Source organism: Scyliorhinus torazame, chromosome 3 (genome assembly GCF_047496885.1).
Source record: "Scyliorhinus torazame isolate Kashiwa2021f chromosome 3, sScyTor2.1, whole genome shotgun sequence".
NCBI classification, from domain to species: domain Eukaryota; kingdom Metazoa; phylum Chordata; class Chondrichthyes; order Carcharhiniformes; family Scyliorhinidae; genus Scyliorhinus; species Scyliorhinus torazame.
The window spans coordinates 265,633,286-265,642,471 of record NC_092709.1 but is presented as its reverse complement, the minus strand read 5'-3'; the positions used below and the strand labels follow the sequence as shown (position 1 = coordinate 265,642,471).

At 45.7% G+C, this 9,186-nt stretch overlaps 1 protein-coding gene across 1 annotated transcript in view; it reads left to right on the top strand.

Annotated features, from left to right (window-relative positions):
- The first annotated feature begins 3,965 nt into the window (after window positions 1-3,965).
- The window catches only part of pdzd2 (PDZ domain containing 2), an 809,599-nt gene continuing 804,378 nt past the window's right edge, over window positions 3,966-9,186 (top strand). The window contains 1 exon segment of the mRNA XM_072497206.1: window positions 3,966-4,179. The gene's annotated coding sequence lies outside the window, so the exon portion shown is untranslated.

The window sequence follows — 9,186 nt, the reverse complement described above, 5'->3', positions numbered from 1 at the left end:
CACTCCTCACGTTTGGGGGGGGGGGTCCGTAGGCTGTGGTGGGGGGTCTCGTGTTTGAGGCACTATTTAAAAATGGCATTCCGATCTCTTCCTGTACTGGTGAGCGGAGCTCGTGTTGAAACACCCGGCTAAACGAGCTCGACTTGGGACTCTGTTTAATTTCTGTTAAATCACGCCCTTTGTCTCTCAAATGGAGAATTTTACCCAGTAGGTTTGGGAGGGCCAAAACAAACATAGAATCATAATAGCACAGTAGGCCATTTGGCTCATGATGGTTGTGCTGATTGTCTGAAGGAGCAATTCACCTAGCACCATCCCCTGACTTGGAGCCCTGAACATTATTCTTTTCCAGCAGAGCTCACCCCAACCAGAGGACACCTGCACCGCAGCCTTTGGAACCCTTCCTGGTTCTCTGCCCCTCTCGGTGCTGAGGCCTCGCCAGTGACCCCCACCCATCTGGATCACAAGCTGTCTCCTCCTGGTGAGACCAAGTCACAACCCACTACTGTCCAATTCCCTCTTGAATTAAATAATGGAGCCTACCTCCACCACACTCTGAGGCAGCATTCTAGACCCTAACCACTTGCTGCATTAATATGTTTTTCCTCAAGATACTGTTATGGGCCAGGGTTTAGAGAACTCCAAAGTGTATCATGGAGTTCACCTGACCCACAACTTTTAATAGATTGTGGTATGGGGAGCACACGGCCCATTCTACAGGTGTGGTACAGCAGACATCAAAAAGTATTTTAAAAAGCAAAACAATGTTTATTCTATGAACGCAAGTTAACCTTTTTAAAACATACAGTGAACATCTTAGCAACCATTAATTTAAATACAGCCCCCAAAGAATACAACACTAAGTAATCCTTACTTTCCTTTTAACATCCAGAAGAATGATCATAAAAAAACCTTTTAACAGAAGCACATCCAGTTTAAATTCACTACTGAGGATAGTTATGACTCTGAACTCACCAAATGATCAAGGGATAGTCTTTACATGGCAGAGAGAACAACATTACACCTTCTGTGGCTGACTGCAGCTCCAACATTGAAATGAAACCAAAAAAACAGACGCACCCAAGCTTTTTCTCAAAGTGAAACTAAAAGCTGACAGACAGCCCAGCTCCACCCACACTCTGACATCACTGCAGTAATAAACACCCATTTCTTAAAGGTACACCCGCTACAGTTATTCTATAAAAAACACCCATTTCTTAAAGGTACTCTCACATGACAATACCAAAAATTATTTTGCCAATAACTTTATATCTGTGCCCTCGGTATCTCAATCTTTCTACCAATGGGAAGAGTTTCTCCCCATCTACTTTGTCAAGTTCCCTATGACTTTGAAAACCTCAACAAATCTCCTTTCGGCCTTCTCTTCAAAGAGAACAATCCTAATTTGTCCAATCTGTTTATGAATCTAAAGTTCCTCACCCCTGGAATAATTCCCGTGAATCTTTTCAATACCCTCTTCAATGCCTTCATATCCTTCCTAAATGCGTGGTACATTGGCGAGACCATGCAGACGCTGCGACAACGAATAAATGGACATCGCGCAGCAATCACCAGGCAGGAATGTTCCCTTCCAGTCGGGGAACACTTCAGCAGTCAAGGGCATTCAGCCTCTGATCTCCAGGTAAGCGTTCTCCAAGGCGGCCTTCAGGACGCGCGACAACGCAGAATCGCCGAGCAGAAACTTATAGCCAAGTTCCGCACACATGAGTGCGGCCTCAACCGGGACCTGGGATTCATGTTGCATTACATTCATCCCCCACCATCTGGCCTGCGAAATCCTACCAACTGTCCTGGCTTGACACAATTCACACCTCTTTAACCTGGGGTTACCCCATCTCTGGATCTGTAAAGCTTTAATCACCTGCTAATGGTCGCATTCCAAGCATAGTTTGGCATCTTTGAATCTGTCTATATATGTGTTTCTGGAACATACCTCTTCATTCACCTGAGGAAGGAGCAGCGCTCCGAAAGCTAGTGACATCGAAACAAACCTGTTGGACTTTAACCGGGTGTTGTAAGACTTCGTACGATCCTTCCTAAAGTGTGGGATACAGTATGCCAGTTGAGGCCAAACCAGTATATAATACAGATTTAACCTAACTTCCTTGCTTTTGTACTCCAGACCCATGCTTTGGTAATCTATGCCCCGATTGCTTTTCAAAAAAATATTTTTATTCTCCATTTTCACATTTTCTTCCGAATTTACACCCTACCAACAAACTGTAAACTGCAACGAATACAATGTCAATCCACTTATTAATAAAAACGATCCCATCCCCCCCCCCCCCCCCAAACAACGGCCCATCTGACAATATAAGCATCAAATAAGACAAAACCTCCCAAGGAGGAAAAAAGAAAAAGAAATCAGGAATCACCTATGGTCAACATTGACATATATAGTCCCCCCCCCCCTAATATTCAACGCTATCCAATCCCCGAAAGATTACCGTGAATGACACCCATGAATTGTAGACACCCCCCACTCCCCTTCCCAGACTCCTCCCCTCCACTTCCTCTTGTAAACTCCTCCCCCAACCTTGGTTCCTTCCCCCAACTTTTCACCCCGGCTAGACTCACCGAAACATGTTTACCAGGCCCCTTTCGTATTGTCCCGTTTATTTTGTATTGCCTCTCTGTGATCTTCCTACCATATCGAATCACTTCACACTTCCCTGCATTAAATTTCATCTGCCAGTTAGTTGTCTGCCCATTTCAGCAGCCTGTCTATGTCCTTCGAAGCTCTACACTATCCTCCTCTCAGTTCATGCTTCCAAGTTTGGAAATGTGCCCTCTACATCAACACCTAAACCATTGATATATGTCATGAAGAATAGGGGGATTCCACTGTGGCCTTCTTCCAGTCCAAAAACTGTATCATGACATATCAAGCACAAAGAGATATCACCAGAAGGGCTGCGTTTTCAAAACTTTGGTTCGTAAAACCAAAATTTCACCACAACTTATGTATCACAGTATTTTTTAAAAATCCCACAACCATCATTTAGTCAGAGGAGGCGCCAATCAATATTTTGTTGCCCTGCATGTTTAATTCCTGCAAGCAGGGTGTTCATTTTATTGAAGACTCGTTTTGACTTCCTGCAATACTCCATTTGTTCCCAGGGCAACAGCCTTTCTTCAAGTACTCATCTGCGGTCCTTTCTGGATCTTCTGTCTGCGAGCGGCCCTTTAAAGCATAATTGCAACATAAAGAAGTTACACATGAAGTTTATTCGCACTAGAAACGATGCCCTGAGAGGCTGTTGCTCAATTGTATTTATCGACATAAGGCTGTAACTGAAGCCCACTCAACTTAGCAAATGAAGATGCAATTTTAAAGCTAACACACGTTGTTTCATGTTGTTTTCTGAAGTGACAGGTTTTGCAGTTCACTCACTGCCTGGGGATTCCGACTCAGTCGATTAAGTTCCTGCTGATCATTTCTGAATGTCCACTTAAACTCCCCCCTCCCCCAAACGTGTATCATTATAGATAATATAAAAACTTAATCCTTATGTAAAAAATCCAATGATTTCTGAATAAAAACGAGACCCCGCCACATTAAAGCGCTTTTGTCTTCCTCAATAAGATGATCTGTTACAGTAAATTATGGGTTGGCTGTTATTTATTGCCCAGAGGCGTATGTGGCCTATGCAGCTGCCCTGCACTTTTGCTAATAGTCATTCGGTTAGTTACAATCAACAGAACAAGCTGTTGCAGATCCTGACAGATCGCGATTAGATTGCCCACCTCTGGATCATCACCGCGGTGTGAACCATTCAAACCCAACTTGGTGTCTGCAGTCCCGCCCCGCCCCCTCCCCAGCTCTCACTGGGCAAACAGCACCCAGAGCGAGCTGTCAATCAGCGGGGTGGGGGCGGGAGCGGTCGGGGGAGAGAGACTGCGAGCTGCTCACGCTCTGCAGCCAAAAGGGAGTGAGAGGGAGTTTGAGACTCATCGAAGCTGGGCATTGCCAACAAGAACTGCCCGCAGGAGCCGGGGAAAGTTCAGCAGCGCCTCCTCTCCTTTTACCTCAGCCGCTGATGAAATAATATTAATTGGGGTGAACATGGGGCGACATGGGTAAAGATCAAGAGTGTTTGAGAAAAAGCATCAGTGGACCCGAATAACAGGGACAAGGGAACAGAAGCAGTGTTTCAGGTAAGCGGTGCATCCCTCAGGTTTTGCTGCTTGCTAGTTGCTCATCCAGCCACACAAACTCTCCAGCAGAAATGTTGGGATTGGTCCGCGGAAAAATGATAGTCGAGATTGCTCGGACTCCCTGCTGGATGCATCCTGTAAATTTAAACTTCTCCACAGCCCATCGCTGAAGAATGGCAATAGATGATCAGGTCAGTTTGGTTCAACAGCTATAACTCGCATTTAGGAAGCGCCTTTGAGGTAATAAAAGGCTTCACGGTGCTCCACGAGAACGTTACGAAACAACATTTGACACGAAGCCACCCAAGAATATATTAGGACACATGAGCATCTTGAAGGAGGAAAGAGGGCCCTGAAGGTGCACCAATGGTGGAGCAATTTAAACCTGGGATGTGCAAAGAGTTGGAAAAGTGCAGAGTTCAGAACTTTGCCTGTTTTTCAACCCGAACTAACTTTATTCTTTTAACATTTCCGTAGACCGTTTTCTCATCGGGTTATGGGTGTCAATCCCATGTGAATGAATAATAAGCACAGTTAAACAAAAAAGGCAAATGAAATCTCTCCATCTCTTATCAAACATTCACTGAGGGTTTCCTAGTACTGGTTCTCCTATCTCATTAGCTGATATTGCTGTTTGACTCCCTTCCACTGTTGAGAAATTACTAGACCAAGCTGCTGAGCACAGAGAGAAACAGTCCCAAATTTGCATGATAGTAGGAGTTCATGACAGCTTTTTTGCATTGGTAGCCAAAAAGTATGAAATAACAGAAATCTGTCTCCTCCTGAGTCGAGCCAACCGGGGAATTTTAAATCTCTCCAGTGGCAAATGATGCAGCTCTGTACTGTCAAAACCAGTGGGGTCTCTGTACTTACTGAAATCAACATCCCACACAAAGGCTTTTGAAGCCTCCATCATGCTAAAATTATGGGTACTTCTCCAAAGATGCATGCATGGATTGTAACTCTTACAATTTTCTACAGATAAAATAATTTAATCTTTACTTCCTAAACCTCATCCGCAAAAACTAATTTCATCTATCTTCCCTGTATTAAGTTTTCAGTGTTCTCTCTCTTTTCCCCACACAGTGACTACACTTCAAAGGCACTGGAATACATTTTGTAATATCTGAGGTTGTGAAGGGCGCAATATAAATGCAAGTTTCTTTTCTTTAGATTCCACCCTTCGCAACCAAGAGTTGCAGGCACATAACCGCCCCCTCCACCGGAGCTGTGCTTGCATCACATTTAGGTAAGACACGAGAACACCTGCCACCTGTTTGGTGTATATCTCTGACCAAAGTCCGAGGCAGGCAGATTTCCTTTTCAAAAAGATTTTATAGTCGGTTTGCACAATATTTTCATACTCTATTCCAGTCAGTTCCCAGACTTTTGGCAGCCTACAGTATTATCAAATTTTTCGAAGTGCTTGTGCTGGCTTTGCCAGGGATGAGTGACAAATAAGCTTATTAAGTTCCTGTGCACCGCCAGGTTCTAATTATAAAGTTAGTAATCTAGCTCAGACAATACACAATAAAAAAGAGACAATCAGCTTTTGTTGTAACCAGATTTACTGTCATTGTAAGAATGTCACTCATCAGTTAAAGCTTTCACCCCATTGAGAGAAAGGCATGATAGTTAGTAATAAATGTGAGGGATTACATTTCACATTTGATGTTATTATGAATAAGTCTAATCTTATGAACAAATGTTTAGAAGCTTTTATTAAGCTAAGGCAGCACAGTGGTTAGCACTGCTGTCTCACAGCACCAGGGATCCGGATTTAATTCCAGCCTTGGGTGACTGTGTGGAGTTTGCATGTTCTCCCTGTGTCTGTGTGGGTTTCCTCCAGGTTCTCTGGTTTCCTCCCAGTCCAAAGATGTTCAAGTTAGGTGGATTGGTCATGCTAGGTGGGGTTACGGGGATTGGGCGGGGAAGTGGACCTAGGTAGCTGTTTCAGAGGGTCAGAGCAGACTTAATGGCCAAATGGCCTCCTTCTGCACGGTAAGAATTCTGTGGTTCGAAGTAGAAAACTAGGCAGGGCCTGGATGATGCCAGGCAGTGGGTATGGGTAACGTGGCTTGAGTTCATGTGTCTGCTGGTGACAAAAATTCATTGAAATCCTTAAACATATTTACAATTTCTCCACAAGATAAAAATGAAGAGGAAATGGACTACAACGGTTTAAAAAAAAAAGACTTCTTGTGTCCAAATTATATCTATTCCTGATAAATCTTCCATTTTAAAAACAAGCATATAAAAAAAAATATCTTCCACCCTAATGCAGCTTCATTCAAACATCAACATCTTCCAAATGTTAGACTGTGGTATTTATGAGCAGATCTTCACTGGAAATATATATCACTTCAAGCAAGTTTATTTATTTCATGATAGGAACATTGGAGCAGGAGTTGGCTATTTAGCCTCTCGAGCCGGTTCACCATTCAGTGGGATATGTGACCTGACTCCATATGCTCACTTTTGTCCCTAATCCTTCAATATGCTTGGTTCACAAAAATTGAACATACTCAGATTTAAAGTGACCTGCGCCATTTATAAAAACAAAAGCGGCATGGTAGCACAGTGGTTAGCACTGTTGCTTCACAGCACCAGAGACCCGTGTTCAATCCCCAGCTTAGGTCACTGTCTGTGCGGAGTCTGCCCATTCTCACCGTGTCTGCGTGGGTTTCCCCTGGGTGCTCCGATTTCCTCCCACAAGTCCCAAAAGACGTGCTTGTTATGTGAATTGGACATTCTAAATTCTCCCTCTGTGTACCCGAACAGGCGCCGGAGTGTGGTGACTAGGGGATTTTCACAGTAACTTTATTGAAGTGTTAATGTAAGTCTACTTGTGACACTAATGAAGATTATTAATTAGAAAAGTTTGTAAGAAAGTAGATTTAAGAGGGAGTGTTTCCATTTGTGTGGAACAGCAAACTTAGTGTCAATCAATATAACGGTCACCAAGAAATGAAATTGGGAATGCGGAAGATCTTTGGGGAGTCAGGAGCTAAGTTACTCGTTGGAGAATTCCCAGCCTCTGACTTGCTCCTGTTGCCATGGTGTTGCCAGAGGCGGTACGGGTAGCACAGTTGTTAGCACTGTTACTTCACAGCTCCAGGGACCCGGGTTAAATTCCCGGCTTGGGTCACTGTGCGGGTCTGCATGTTCTCCCTGTGTCTGCGTGGGTCTCCCCTGGGTGCTCCGGTTTCCTTCCATATGTCCCGAAAGATGTGCTTGTTAGGTGATTTGGACATTCTGAATTTTCCCTCGGTGTACCCAAACAGACATCTTAGTGTGGCGACTAGGGGATTTTCACAGTAACTCCATTGCAGTGTTAATGTAAGCCTACTTGTGACACTAATAAATATTATTATTATTATATGGCTAGTCTAGTTAAGTTTCTGGTCAATCCAGGAATTGTTAATGGTGCCAACACCTGGTAGGCCCCTGACTGAGGTTGACTGCGCCCATCCTCTTGCTGAAACAGTTGGGGTATGACAGTGTCCAGTGAGGTGGCCTGGGTGGGCTCCCAGATTACATAATTGTTCCGACTGGCTGTCTCTGCTCAGTGGATTTGAACTTGGTCGACAGAGGGCTGACTGTGGTTTAATTTAAAATGTCCGATTGTATATTGGGCCTAAAATTCAGGCCGTTGTCCATTTTATCACAACTATGAGCCTCCACAGTCTCAGGAAGGTTTGATCATCTATGGTTGTAAACAGTACTGCATTAATCTGTCCAATTACTTCAAAGATAAAAGCGAGGTGGGGTCTGTGGTAGTCATCACTAGCAGTATGATATGTATTACAGTAAGACATGTATACTAGAGGTACATGGGTAAATCCCTGCCTGCTGGCTCCGCCCAGTAGGCGGCGTATAAATGTGTGTGCTTGCCGGTGCTGCAGCCATTCTGGTGGCAGCTACAGGAGGCAAAATATCTTTGCTCAATAAAGCCTCGATTATTCCACTACTCACGTCTTTGTGGTAATTGATAGTGCATCAATTTATTGAGCAAAAATTTTTCAAACGATGGATCTTCACATCAAGCCTGATCGCCTGCAGCTGAGCCCTCAAGCAGCCAGCGCTACGTCCGCTTTTGACCACTGGCTAGCCTGCTTCGAAACCTACCTCTGAACATCCGCTGAGGGACCCTCGGACTCGCAGAAGCTCCAAGTCCTTTATTCACGGGTGAGCCCTGACATTTTTCCCCTCATCCGGGATGGGCCCACTGACTCCGAAGCAATGGAGCTCCTGAAGGGACATTACGTTCGGCCAGTCAATCAACTATACGCCAGGCACCTCCTGTCCACGAGACAGCAACTCCCCGGGGACTCTCTAGATGATTTCTGGCGTGCCCTGCACATCCTGGGTAGGATCTGTGACTGCCAGGCAGTTTCGGCAGTCCAGCAGACAGAACTTTTAATTCGAGACGCCTTTGTTACGGGCATGAGGTCTGCATACGACCGCCAGCGGCTACTTGCGAGGACTAGGCAGCTCGCGAACTCGTTAGAAGTGGCCCCCCATAACGTCCAGTCGTACGCCACCGACCGCGCGGCCCCCTCATGGGCATCATGGGCCCCACCAGCTGCCGACTCCAGCTCACCGCAAGCCTGCGCCACGCGGCAGCCAGCCAATCCTGGGGGGCCCCAAGTGCTATTTTTGCAGGCAGAACAAACACCCCAGGCAGTGCTGCCCGGCGCGGAGCGCGATCTGCAACGGTTGTGGAAAGAAGGGACACTTTGTTTCTGTTTGCCTGGCCCAGTCATTCGCCGCTGTTTCCAGGCCCAGCGTTCCTGCACCCCCACGTGCGACCCAGGGGTGCCGATATTTTCCCCCTCGCAAGCCATGTGTTGCCCATGGGCACCGCCATCTTTGATGCTGCAAGCCATGTGCGGCCCGTGGGCGCCGCCATCTTTGATGCCACCCGCCACGTGCGCCCCGTGGGTGCCGCCATCTTCGGCGTCATTTTGGACAGCGCCTCAGGACCCCTGCTCGTCTGGCCATTCA